The sequence below is a fragment of the Ambystoma mexicanum genome, chromosome 6p (genome assembly GCF_040938575.1).
Source record: "Ambystoma mexicanum isolate Mex_15411 chromosome 6p, UKY_AmexF1_1, whole genome shotgun sequence".
Taxonomy (NCBI): domain Eukaryota; kingdom Metazoa; phylum Chordata; class Amphibia; order Caudata; family Ambystomatidae; genus Ambystoma; species Ambystoma mexicanum.
In genome coordinates, this window is record NC_090935.1 from 1,357,255,823 (window position 1) to 1,357,270,465 (window position 14,643).

General features: G+C 44.7%; 1 protein-coding gene and 1 long non-coding RNA gene across 2 annotated transcripts in view; one reads left to right on the plus strand and one right to left on the minus strand.

Annotated features, from left to right (window-relative positions):
- The window catches only part of LOC138510418 (uncharacterized), a 380,472-nt gene that overhangs the window by 364,422 nt on the left and 1,407 nt on the right, over window positions 1-14,643 (minus strand). The window lies entirely within an intron of this gene.
- ZDHHC21 (zinc finger DHHC-type palmitoyltransferase 21) overlaps window positions 1-14,643 on the plus strand; it is a 325,920-nt gene that overhangs the window by 155,171 nt on the left and 156,106 nt on the right. The gene's annotated exons all lie outside the window — the stretch shown is intronic.

Consider the following 14,643-nt stretch of genomic DNA (forward strand, 5'->3'; position numbering starts at 1 on the left):
TAAATCATCACTGAGCAATGCTTGCCTTACACCATCTTCCGGGCTTCTTCATTGTTGAAGAATGCAATGCCGACAGCCAATTTTTGCGCCTGGCAAGATTTATATGCACGCCACCATCCGTCATAGCGTTTCCTACTAGGTGCAAAAGTTGGCTTCTTGATCTTGGAGATGTGTGTTGGAGAGAAATGATGTACAGGTTTGGCTTTCCTGATCAAGTAGCATGAAGAGCCAATAGATGGCTGTCTACTTATTGTTGTAGAGCGAGGAAAGAACACATCAATAAGAAATAAACTAGTGTGCTCCTCCTTTTAAGCTCGGCTTTTCATTGCCGCTTGCGACACCTATAAGCCAAAACTATTGTATTAGAGTATAGATAGCAAGCACAGTACAGATGTGTGAGGTGGGACACACACCCTATAGGTGTTGGGTTATGTGTCTAACCATTGACTTCCCATGCTCATGTTTATCCCTCTGGCCATTCCCAGCCAGTTCTTGCCCCTCCCTGCCGAAAACACCTCCTCATGGGAACTCTTTGAGCTCGCTTTAATCAAGCTTTATCAAACTTTGCACTTGAAGTGCCTGCCAGTGTTTTTTCAAAGCAGTCTTACTGATTTAATTGAAGTTGTAAACCCACTACTGGTGTAATAAAAATGTCCTACCAGATCTGCCCTCAGCCACTCGATGTATTAGCACTCTGAGTGTCCTTCACTGAAGCCGTGTTAAAAGCAAGGTTTGGCAAAGCCAACAGTTTTGGCTTGTGTATAAGTATTAGGTATTTGCCAGGCACTGCTATTAGATTTTGTTTTATTTTAATTTTTTTAACACACAAAACCGCCTGTAGGCCTCAAAGCACACAAAACCGAGACAAGACACACAACACAATGTAGCAGGCAGTCCATGGACACAGGATATGTCCTAGTCGAGGAAGGGGGTTAATACGTTGCACCAATAATGGGTAATGGTGCCGACTAGTCAGGGTTTAGATTGAACAAGTGTGCCTTCACTCCCTTCTTAAACTCAGTGATAGATTTAGCCAGCCTCAGATAAGTGGGGGAGTTTATTCCAGGCCAGGGGGGCCTGGACATCAAATTTGGTTCCACTAAAGCCTGAGAGTTTAAATCTGGGTTGAGTGAGCTTTGTGGGGTCATTGGATCGTAAGGTACGAGTCCCTCTTTGTGCAGATAGTCATTCGGACAGATACTGTGGGGTGTCTGCATGATGGCACTTGAAGGTGTTGGTAAGCATCTTATGAGTAACATGTTGTCTCACTGGAAGCCAGTGAGGTTCCCCTCTGGCCGTGAAGACATGATCTCTGTGAGAGAGGCCAAAAATGGCCTTGACAGCATTATTTTTGTAAACTGCAGAGTATGCAGGTTACCTGTTGCAATCCCTGCCAGGAGAATGTTGCCGTAATTAAGGCACGAGTTAATTGGTACAGTTGCCAGCAATGCCCTATTCTGTAGCGAAATGTAGGGACGGATGTGGTTCAAGAGTTTGGAGTAGCAACTTACTAGGCTTTTACTTGGGCGACATGGGGCTTCAGGGAGAGTTCAGCATCCAGTGTAATGCCCAAAGTCTTCAGCGACTTGTAACTTTAATTGTGATGTCGGCGATGGTAAAGGCATTGTAGTCGGAACAGAGTGTCTTCAGTTTACTGCCAGATGCCATAATCAGAAGCTCAGTTTTTTTTCAGCACTCAAGGCCAATGAGTTTGTGTTCAGCCATGCCTGAATGGATTTATATATGGAGTTAATAGTATCAGTGTCCTTAACGTAGTCTCCAGACAATTCAATGATGACCTGGGTGTCATTGGCATAATTAGTGACTTGTACACCCAGGTCATTGAGAAGAGTAAGAAGGGGGTGGTGTATATATTAAATAATGTAGGGGAGATGCAGGAGCCCTGTGGCACTCCACACATAATGGGCAGCAGAAGTGAGCATGCATCATCCACAGATATCGGTGCGTATCTGGGACCGAGAAAGGACGCAATCCATTGGGTGGCCAGAGGAGAACATAGTGCTCACGTGTGCAATATTTTGATGAGCAATGAATGGTTGATCAAACCAAATGCGGCCGACAGGTCGAAAAGCATTCATGGTGCTGGTTTGTCCATGTGAACATTGCCTGCCACACTTGACCTGAGATCGAAAAGTGCTGTTTCGTTCCTGTGCTTCGCTCGGTAGCCTGACTGATTGACATTAAAGAGGTGATTACTCTTCCAATGTTCTTGGAGTTGAACATATGCAACTCGATCGAGTATCTTAAGCAGGAAAGGCACATTGGTGATTGGTCCATAGTTTTTTTGGGTTAAGAGGATCGAGAGTACTCTTCTTTTTCAGGGAGTAATCATGACTCTTTGAGCAACAGAGGTACACTAGCTTCCTCAAAGGAAAGATTTACTAAACGAGAACCCATGGTGCTAGTGTTTTGATGGAATCCTTAAAGAGCCTTGAGGGGCAAAGATCACCCATACAGGAGGTGGGTTTCATTTCACAGATCTGTGTCTCCAAAAAGGGTTTAAAATAAAAGAACCTCAGTGGGGAGCTTTCCTTGGTTGTATGTGGGAGTACATATGAGAATTTTGGGGGGAAAGGTGCCAAGGTAAAATCTGGTTAATCTGTGAGTCTTTGTGCCCCAGAGTTTTTTGATTAAATTAATTATGAAGGAGCTGACGCCAATTACTGTCCTTTTTGAAAGGAGGGACCCACGATTATTATAGCTTTCGGATTTGGCAGATATAATGGCTTGCTTCAAATTAGCTGCTAGGCATTTTTAAGCAGCAAGACGCAAAGGGTTAGAATATTTTCTCCATTCTCTTTCGGCCATCCGTTTATCATGCCGCAAGGAAATAATGGAGTCATCAAACCAGGAATTAGTACTATTCTTTGTACTAATCGAGGGAATCGATAATGTGATTAATGTAGTAGTAAGGTGATTAGCGAGGTCTTCAGAGCTATTGAACGAAAGACTGGATTTTAATAAGCGCAGTAAATGAGAGGAAGAGAGTTGGGGGCAGAGTTTTTTGAAATTTCTGACGAGTACCTCTTGTCGGATAATCACTTTCTGAGAAGTAGACCAACTAGGGATACAAAGATCAAATGTAATCTGACAGTGATCGGACCAAGGACACTGAGCGATATCCAGTTCAGCTATAGACACATGATGGATCAGGACCCAATCCAACGTGTGATCAGCATTATGAGTAGGAGTCGACACATGTTGAGTAAGACCAATGGATTTAAGGGTAGCAAGAAGGGAGAGGGCATGGGTGTTGGTAGAATCATTGGCCCATAAATTGAAGTCTCCCATAACAATCATGGGGGTCTTAGCTTTAGTTGTTTTGGAAAGTAAGTTGACGAGTTGCTCCTCAAAACCGGGTGTCTCAGTGGGTGGTCGATAGATAAGAAGTATGGTCAGAGAATAATTATCATGGAGCTTAATCTTGGCCAAAAGGCTCTCACAGCCCTCGGGTGCATCATGGGGGTTTAAATGTATTTTTAAGTGATCGGCTGTGAGTAGGCCTACTCCCCCACCTCGACGATCTAGGCGGTCTGCCCTGAACAAAGAAAATCCAGGAAGTAAGGCAAGGGTGGCGGCTTTGAGCGTAAGCCATGACTCTGTAATAGCCAGGAGATCGCAGTCTTTGTTAATGAGAATGTCTGAGATTTCCGCCCCATGTTAAACCAAGGACCGGGTATTTAAAAGTGAAAAGCAAAGTTTACAAATGGAGGGGGCAATTTCATCGTGAGGGTTAGCAGGCTGAAATGAGCCGAGTAGCCGCTTTAATATAGTCATTAGTTGCTGAGGAACAGGGTGGGATACCGGCGGGAGGGATGTCCGTGGTAGGCATGCCGCAGTGGCCCGAACAGTGTGTGCGAATCTTGCTGGTAGTAAACAAAGGAGTACCTGATCAGGCAACAGGTAGATTTGCTCCCACAAGCGGACACAAACCGGCACTAACCGGCTTGTCCTCGATGGCTGGCGCTCAAGGGCCAGGTGAGCGTATAAGAGGACGCAAGAAGGACTACAATATCACAGGGAATTGTAGTTCTGTTGCTTGTTAGGCAGCGGATTGTGTAGCCGGCAAGCAGAGGAGCAGAAAATGAATCCGGGTAAATTGCAATGGTCGCAATAACTTTAAAACTTGATGTTAAAAGTGGTTTGAAATTAATAACAAGGAATACAATCGAATTGATCAAATAAATTAAAATGTAAATTAATTCAAATCTATAAAGCCTAGGTTCTACTAAAAAGCGAAAATTAATTAAATTCAAATCTAGGGCCTAGGTTCTGCTACAATGCTAAAAGTAAACGGTATCGATCACACGTAGAGAACGCTATTAGATGCCCGGGTACTCGCACCATTTTGCACCTGCTACCATCAATGGCCAGTCAATATCACTACGGCTGTGCCTGGCAAGTGCCTTTCCCATGCCTACACAAAAGCCCTAACTGTAGGCATTGCCAATGCTTGTTGTGAGAATGCATTCACTTTTTGAAATCATTTGTTATTTTGCCGTCGTTCCTAATGAGCCTTCGCTAGGATTTCAAAGAAAGCGGAACACTCGAGTGACACTAATGGCTTGCTTTTCTGTCGTTCCAGTTGGAATTAAAAGTGCCTGGTGTGCAGGGAGACGCTCTTCCGCTTTACTTCGTTATTCTCGCTGCAAGACACTGCACTGACAGGCAAGACTGCCTTTGATGTTCCCCTGTTTTGACACCTTCAGTGCTCCTGCTAGTGTTCCTGTGCCAAACCCGCATTTTTGTTTTGTTTTTGTTTAACGAGAATCAAACAAATCCTTTTAAAACGAGCTCTGTAGTTTTACACGGGGTCTTTGGGGATGCGACGCTGGGTACACATCTTCCTTACCCATGTTAATCTTTTGCAGGCAGATAATTATATTTAATCTCTTTTGATTCTTGTGTCATCCGGGGATAGACGGGACCACGAAACTCTTAAAAAAATCTTACGTCGTCTGAGGACAGGAAGCAACATGATACTGTCCCCAGCTTACGCTGTTCCTTGTGTTGTAAGCCCAGGCCAAGCTGGCACTGTGGGGGGGGGGGGACAAGCTGTCTCGGCCGTCGATTGGCCAGCGGAGATGGCTTGTCATAAAGCTGCTCCGAAAATGAATAGGTAGAAAGAAAAATGGGGTTAATGGTTCATTGAAAGCAAACGTTTATAATATCGAAAAATACAATGTTCAGTCAGGAAAAAACGGGCGCGCAGCAAATACAAGGGAAAAATCCAATAGGTTTTATTTGACTTAAAAAATGAATGCAAACAATTGCGTGAGGGAGTTTTCGAGACCGCTAATGACGCATCTTTTTCCATTCTGGTAAATACTGTATGAATGTGCAGGTGGGGGCTGTGCGGTACAAAACATTTATTCCGTTATACCTTTTTTCGGTTGATTAACACATCTAGTTTCAAGGGCGGTGACTCTTTATTGATTTTTTTTTTGAAGCATAAACTTGATAAAGTTTTGTTTAGTAAAATATGGGTGATTGCCTTTAAAAACAGAGTTTACCTCTAGTGCGCCGTTTTTGGCCCACATTCTAAAGACCGGCTCCAGCGTTTTACCAGTCCTGTCTCGCTGCTTTTAGGGGCCGGTGAAATCCGATACTTTTGCTGTTGGCGGGTGACGACTCATAGAAAGAAGTCTGTGGGTGGGCAGAGGACTTGCCGTGTGTGAACTTGATGGCATGGTTGGTGATATCTGCCAAAGGGGCATAGTGGGTGACACCTGGCAAAGGGGTATCCTTTGAGGGGTATGCTATTAACTGGCAAGCACAAAGAAGGCCCTCTGCGTCTTTGAATTTACAATGATTTTCAATCGTACAAAAAACTAAATACATGTGTGCACCGCAATGCATTACAAAGTGGCCTTGTATAGCCAGCGTCTGTCCGTTTTGGTGGCTGCACTGTATGGCTCCCTTAGAAAAGAGGGAGCAGGATTGTTCGTGGGATAGATGGAGAGACAGATTTGTGCTGTATAATGGTAATGTATGTTAATATGTCCCAAGTAAAGCACTTTAGATTAAAGCGCTATATATAAAAATGATTATTGTGGGTTAACGTATCCCAGTACTGCGTGCTGTTCCGGTTCTATATGTTTGCCAATGACACTTGCAAAGATGCTTATTTATTCATTGTATTTTTACATTTTTGTAATGGCTAGACCCAGCGTATTGTGTAGGCAGGAGAAAAAGTGCATATAATGACAGCCTAGCCATAAAGCAGAAATCAGAGGTTACACGATAAGGATAGCCAGAGGGGGAGACCTAAGATCTGATCAATTAGAGCAGCTTGGATCCGGGTTAGCCACTGATCTCGGTGGAGTACGGTAGTCCATTCGAGGGGAGCTTCCTCCCTGCTCTATCCATGCTGTTGTGCTAACTCCTGAGTTGGGTATGTAGGCGATTTGTGGGTGCGTAAGTGTGGTGTAAGATGGTAGGAGGTCCTAGAAGGGGGTTAGGAAAAACAGTGGACACATGAGGGGTACCTGTAGTCATGGTGGTGAGCGTTCATCACCATCCAGGAGCAAGGTAATTGGCACCATGTGGAGAAGTGATAATGGCCGTCAGTTAGATTTTTGTGGACGTGTTCATTCGTTTCCACTGCAATTGTGTGGAGTCGATGCGTGAGGGAAGCAGATTCGGGTGCAACAGTTCTCCGGGATAATGGCATGTGGCATTAACTGTTGAGGTGGCGAAACTGGTCCAAGCACCAAATGTAAAGCCTGCACAATCTTCGGGTACTTGGTGCTCGTCCTTTAGATATTGATAACATGAGGACCAATTAAGTTTGGATCATGATTACGGAACATATCATTTTCTCGAGCACCAAAATGGCAGTAGCTGTGAAGTCATGGCCACGCCAACTGAAAGAACTGTAGATTTGGCCTGTCGAGCAATAACTGGAATACAAAGCCAGGTGGGGATGTTTTCAATGGGAAAAACCCAAGCAGGAAGATTTCTCTAGCTCTTAGTAATGATACATTCAATCATTTCTTTGAGTCTAAACTCCAGTTATATCCTCCCTCCTTGCATAGTGGTTTTGGTGCAAGAAGTGTTTTAATGTCCCTTGGTTCGGTGGGTACTCGTACCACATGTTTAAGATGACCTACTTGGAGTGCAAAAGGCCCTAAAGTGTTTTGTATATTAGCCAAATACATGCTTCTATTAAAGGCCTCCTTGGCATGCTAGTGTGCAGCTATTCACTTGACTGAAAAGAAGGCCGCTTTGTCCTTCAGTTTCCATGGGGATTAAATAAAACGTGTGTACAAAGCCACACAAAATATCCTGAGAACAGTATGATGATGGGGAAACAGTGAGGATGGTAAGATAGTTTCTGGTGGAGTGATTTTGTTAAGTACAGTCCATGTTAACTCCTAATCTCCTAATCTCTGCTTTTGGAACACCTGTGCTAACATCAGATTGTCACGTCTAAGGCTTCAAGCATGTGGCTGTCCAATCGCCCCAATACACCAAATGCACTGTTTGTAGTATCTTTTCAATGAAAGATGTAGCCATACTCCATGTATTAATGGGAAACACAAAGCTTCCATTCCTTATTGGGGGGGCCGCATCTCATTTAATTGTAGGGACACTATGCGATATGCATGGAAGAGTTATAAACCACAGACTAGAACCCACAACTAACTGTAGTCTGTTTACTGAAAACTGACGGTATGGTTCTTGGAGCAAGTGCCATTTACTCATCCCAGGCTGTTTTACTATCCAAGTGTGTCACTGATAATCGCACTGAAATACTTTACTGTGTATGTGTGCTCTGGAAGTGTCTTACATGGAAATAAGTAGACTGATTTTCTCCCTTTGAACAGTCACAGCATAGACTTCTTTTGCTACCTTGCTGGACAATCAATCACTGAGTGTGCAAGTGGACTGGAGGTGTGAGGTGTTATGCTATGTTACAAAACGCTTACACTGCACTTAATCACCATTGTAGTGGTTTCAGAAATAGGCCTGTCTGTAGGTTGGTAAATTGTGCCCCTGCCCAAGGTACAAAGACATCAGTCTGTGGAGGAAAAATGAGCAGAGATTAGAACAGGGAGGAAAGTGGGTGCGGGTTCCAAAGACAAAGGGAAGGGAACATGCAGATGTGGAAGACTTTTTTTTTTTTTTTCTTTTTTTTTTTTTTTGGGTAGCTAAAGAAGAGGATTGAATAAAAAAGGTACATTTGAACATGTTTTTGAGATCAAATGCACTGTCCTATTTGTAAACATTTCCATATGCAATAGGTATTTAATAAGAAATCCTGTTTGATTGCATAACAAAGGGGGTTCTGGGAGTACTCTTGTTGAAAGGAGAATTGCCTAGCATTTCGGTGCTGGACTGCCCCTGGGCAGGACAAAGACTGATATGCAGAGATATTTCTTTTCTGTGAAAGGGACCGTGAGCTAAAGAGTTGGCTGAGACTCTCCCGGGGGCCATCCACCCAAGAACAGGTCATTGGGCTGTGTTCGTGCTGGAAGAGAGACTCCCAGACCCCGCCTTTGATTTGCATATTAAGTAACTTTGGGTCTCACCCTAAGTTACCTGGGGAATCCAGACGTGGTCCCCTTGCTCGCTGCTCTTGGAGAGGGACAGCTCCACCTCACTGATAGGGCTCAACTGAGCCAAAACACGTGTTTGGGCTTGCTGTTGGTACTCTTGTTCAGAGGAGAATTGCCTAACATTTCGGTGCTGGACTGCCCTTGGGCAGTACAAATACTGATATTCAGGGATATTTTTCCTCTGTGAAAGGGACAGGGAGCAAAGACTTGGTTGAGACTCTCCCAGGGGCCATGCACCCAAGAACAGGTCAATGGGCTGTGTTCGTGCTGTTAGAGAGACTCCCAGACCCCCCCCCCCCTTTGATTTGCTGTTTGATTGCATGATGGGCTTGAGATCTTGTCAAGCGGACCTTTGAGGTGTGGTGAGGTTTCGCCCAGGATTTTCTTTCAATATTTGCCACAGGGCAAAGTTGTAATTCTTGGACTGTCAAGCCTAGAGGAGAGTCTGGTGCGTTCTAGAATAAGCGGTGTGAAATGAGAACAAAGGAAAGGAAGGATAGCTACAGCGCTACTGACAAGTTCTAGTATATGAGTAAAACCTTGCACCTTTTGAAAGTGAAAAGTTCTGGTGAACCGATTGTGCTAGTGGTGGAACTGTCTCCAATCCAAACTGAGCTGACACACTGACATTGCTTAACTTCTGTGCAAACTCATCCTAGCTACCGTTGCACGGATGCTTTATGTTGGCAAATTTGTCTGTATATTTGATGCTATGTTAACAGCGTCTGAAGACCCCAATGTGCAAGGTAGCCCAAAGTACAAATAAGTTTGAGCACAGAGGAGAAACTAGAGGGCACTGTAGCCACATACCAACTTGCATGAAGTAGACGATTTCCCCCACAAGGTTTCATGCCACGTCCCGGAAGCTGTGGAAAAATTACCCGCTATGGGAAAATTACCTGCTAGCCGTACTGTAAGTCGCCTCTGTCTAATCCTAACTTTATTTTCTGAGTGATCATTTGATACATATCATCCCTCCCGATGAGAATTTAAGATACAGACCTAACTCAATAAATTAGTGTGCTGTGGCCTTATCACAATATTTGTGATCTACAGTAGGTGTGTGCACCATACACTCGCTCTGAGGCTTTTCTTGTAGGCACTTTTCAGACAAGTCTTTCTCTCCTTTGTTGTGTGGTGTTGTTGGTCGAGTCTTTTCTTTTACAGGAATGTAGCCTCCTGTAAATTGGGAACTGGACTCTGCTACTTCTCCAGGTATAAGCACATAAAGACAGTCTGCAGATGACATGCGCCCCTCAATTCAACTAGAACAAGGTATACACCATAAAGGATACAGGCAGAGATAGCATTAAAGGATACAATATGGATCCGAATTCTTTCTTCTTAACCTTCACTGAAGAATCCTCAAGGAAGAATCCTTTCCCTTGATTACACCCACTGTCCGATACAAAAGACGGTCAGAGCGAGCAATCAATTGAAAGGATGAATAACTATGCACATTCTCCAATCTGTGTACACAGAAGCATAAGGTAAGTAATGAGAATATTAGCTGTATTCCTTAAATCCCACTAACCTGTAGGAGTGGTTTGTTGAGGTGAGCTTCAATATTCCAAATGAATCCAAAACACCAACACAACGGAAAGGAAGGGGGGGAAGTTAGTCGGAAACTAATCCCAAACGGAATAAGGGCCGAACTAGAGTCGGGTAGGTGCACTCTGGATAGCGTCCTTAGTTTGGTGCACTAAACATAACACAAAATAAACCTGGTATTTCCAGCAGGGTGTAAATGGAAGAGTCTTTGGTGGCAGAACGTAGATCACCTTAATTAATGTTGTAAAACAAATTGTCCTGGCATCTCCAGAAGTTCAAAACAGACATCTTTCTCTGTACACTACTGTGTGTTATTCACCCTTGATGCCAAATTGGAAAATAAAGTAATCCCAACCGGGACACAGTACTTATATCTCAGTAAATGAATGTTCGTGGACACGGTACTAAGAAAGATGCTGTAAATACTCCCATAGCTCCGAGAGTAGTATTGAAGTTTATAAACGAATGATAACACACAGCAGTGGACATGTGCTAGAAGTATACCTTACGGCAGGCGAAGACACCTCTGTGGGAAACAGCAAACAGCTTCAGGAACCCGCCACGAGATGCAGCAATCGACTTTGATGCTCAGGTCTCAGGAAATGGCGTGGAAATTGATCCAGAATCCAGGAATGGAAACGGGAACGCTTTGAGAAGCGTATAGCTGAAAGACGCGGTCTGCACAGAAACAAACCGCCAGCAGGAAACAAAGTTGCAACAATCAGAAGCGTGGGACGCTTAGAGAACAGGACCTAAATACGTACCAAAAGCATGTGACTGGTGAGCAAAAAAAACGATCACGTGACTTTAGGAGCAGGAATGCAATGCCGTTTCGCGGGGAGTTTGGAAAATAGCCTTCATCTGTTATAGAACGGTCTTGCTGCCGTTCTGAAAGCATATGGATTCCTGCTACCATATGCAACAGGTGAGTAAGGCATGACAGCAGATGAGGCTGTTGTCTTGCTGATTCTTCAGCCATGGTTGTGTGACAAATCCAGGGTGATCGTCACCTCTCCCCAAGGGAGAGCCACCCCTTTTGGAACTAGGGAGGGGAGCCTGCTATGCTTAACACCACCTATGGCACATAGTAAGCAGGATCCCTACGGAGGTAACTCCCCCTTAAGGCACAGGGCCCCGGAGAGGCATTTACATTACCAGCCCTCCCCCAGTCACTAACACCTTTGTAAGGTTTCTAGAGTCTAGGTTTTACAGCAGCCAGATACAAATGCACCTTTTAGTAATGTCTGACCTGACTTCTGACTCTAGGTACAGCAAATCTCCTGTGAAGAATGAACATAGAGTGAACCAGCCACCTGGAGGAGCATCCCTGAGACACCCAATCTCAGAGGAGCCTCAGCAGGCCCCGTGGAGTTTAACAGTACTAAACAGGCCAAAAAGGGTGTGTCAGGCGAGGGAGAGAGAATGCCCGTTTCAGTGGGTAGGATCGAGGCTCGCACCAGGAGTGTGCAGCGAGGCGCAGCTGATAGCTGGCCAGAGTAGCCCCAAGAAGCTGCAGAAATGAGGGGGAAGACGCTCAGAAGGCGGAAGCAGAGCCAGACTGAAATGTTGCATAAGCAGCTCTGCGATTACAGGGGAGCCAACTCGACTCAACACCCCTCCCGTGGAGCACTGCACGAGGATATCTGGTATGCGTAGGCTCTATTAGGTGTTTGAAAGAGACAGAAAGGCCCAGAGGAGGGGACTGAGCAGGGAAAGAGCCCCCAGTGCACACAAAGACTGAGCAAGCCCGAGTGTGGGGAGAGCCTGAGAACACTCCAGAGTGGGGTGCGGAAGAAGAGCTCTTGAGTGGAAACAATGTGAGAACACCCCAGATTGGGGAGTGAGAGTAAGTAGAATTCCAGAGGGTGGAGAGACTTAGAAAACACCAGAGTGGGGAGAGCCTGAGAACACCCAAGAGTGGGGAGTGAAAGTAGGAACTACCCCAGAGTGGGGAGTGAGAAGGAGAGGAGCCTAGAGTGGGGAGAGACTGAGAAAACCCCAAAGTGAGGCGTGGAGACTGAGAGAACCTCAGAGTGGTGAGGATGAAAGATTGAAAGAAACCCAGAGTGGGACGGGCGAGGGAGAGAACTGGACTGAAACACCTGGATAACCTTCCAGCATACTTAACACAGTCTTTTCTTTGGAACTTAAGCTATGGGCGAAAGCTTTGACTAAAAGGGACAAAGTTGGGGATCAGAATCCAGCATCCATCCCTGCCAACGCCTTTTTTGTTGTTGGATGTTTTCTTTTGAGATGGGGAAAATGGTTAGGGTAGAGTAGGATTGGGGATAGATGACTGATCATTTAGACATCCTGACCAGCATCCTTTGCACTTTCTTTTATAGAATAGGGCTGGAGCGTATAGATTTAGCGAAGGATTAGGTGAAAACAAATAAAACTCTTAAAACAAAGCCTGGGTGTATGACACCTGATGCTGACTGACTTACCACCGTTGACGTCACTAAATCCTTTTCGCTCTCGTTTTTACTTTGGGCTTTTCTGAAGGAATTATTTTCAGGAGGGGGAGTAAAGCGACCCATCTTGGATTTGATCATTTCAATTGTTCGTGTCTTCTACGCGGAGATGCCCTGCTATGATCAAAAGCCAGAAACTAAACCTGTCTTTGTGCGTCGAAGCACAATCAACCAAATGAACTGTATAGTCTTGCTGCTTCCACTATCGGGTCTGACATTGCACTCCCCACCACGCTTTATTTTTTGTTGTTTTTTTTTTCTTTCTTGGCACATGCTTGTAATTGTATATTTGGGAGAGAGGGACAGATTATGAACTAGTGGTTTCATACCAGATTTGACTAGCGTTGTGACCCAAATTGAAAGGGGTGAACTTGCTTGGTTGCAGGTATGCTATGGGTTTACGTCAGAAGGCAAAATAACATTCAGAAGTGTAAATGTAATTAGCCGCATCGTTGGAATGATAGCAAGTGGAGAGTAGACCCTCTTTACCGAATATCTAATATTTCGAGGGTCGGAGAGCCTACACTATGCTCAATTCTATGTGCTGTGTCAGTGCTTTCTGTACAAGTGTTCCTTTGGCCAGATTGGGTTGCTAAATGCTTTTAGCTTTATGCCCTTTTGTTTGGTATGGAGGTTGCCTACTCTATGGGCTGGGGTAGCCAAGATCTTCGTGGGGATCCCACAAGTATTTAATGGGGCGTGAGTGCTCATCGCCTTATTAAGTGGAGCCCTACATTGACATTTTTGGGTATGTGGACCCAGCTTCTTTTTATGCGGCACCCGACATCCCACCCATTTATTGAAGGATGTTGCTACATCTTGTGTATTTCTTGACAGTATTACATTCTCTGACACTTGTAATCTAACTTTTTTTGTCGGTCTTGTTTAAATGTTCTAATTAATCAGCATTGAAACAAAATGGCTAAAGGGTCAATTTTCACCCCTTGGTGGTTCATTGAATAAGGCGATAAGGCAATACCAAATGTGCGATTACCCCCCTCCACCCCCATTAAGTGGCTACATTTCTCAGCACGAGCATGGCATTAATACTTTTGATAACATTTGGTGCTGGCTTGTGCTGCGAGCAACCTCTTTTTCTATGGGCGATTCGACTTGATGGACTTCTCTACTTTGTGCTAAAGTTCAATTTCTGTTTGTGATGTAATACATGGCATCCCTGGTCAATAAATTTGAATACAAAGTATATTTTCTGTTGCACATAGTCCGTTGAGCTGCCTCATGTCTAGTGTAAAATCCTCATTTCTTTTCAGCACTCTTCTTCTCAAGAGACCTTGAGTGCAAAAGTTTATGCATTAACGGATTGGTTTGTGTGCGATTATGTGCTGTGAAGTGATTAAACGCTTTAGTGATGCGGGTGTTCATTTTCTTCCCCCATTACAATGGAAATCATTGCAACCCCTGACCACGACTCAACTTGTACAGTGCAAGACTACACAGTACTGTCAAACTGGACATTTGCATTTTCCTTCTCATTATTTCTAGAATTCCTCCAGAGTGGTTTTGAAAAGACATTTTGGACGAATTGAGTTATCAGTTGTCGACAGTCCCCGAGACAGGATTTAATTGCAGATTCTAGTCTTAAATCTCTAGCTTTTGGCAGAATCCTCTCCGTCCTCTCCAGGTGTGAATATCTGAAGGAGTGCTACTGTGTAGCTTGCCTCGCTTTTGTTAGTACATTGGGCCACAGCCAATCCCTTGGCTTGCGTATATGCGGCTGTCGAGCTGGCTATGAAGACGCGAAGGGGAAAAAACAAGCCTAATCGGGTTAAGAAGAGTTGAGCCAGCATATCTGCTAGGAGGGAGGTGCACATGGATGTCCCCGTGGGCATGATGGCTGACGACAGTACCGCCAAGTGTCCTCCATCTCGCGGCTGTCTGCCATGCAGCCGTAGGTGGCGAGAGCAGATGGATGTCCAGGGGAACTTGTAATCGCCTGCCTACGAGTGAGAGCCCTTGCTGAATCCGTTTCATCTTGGACCTGCGTTTATTCCCCAGGCGCTGTGGGGTTCCAAAGG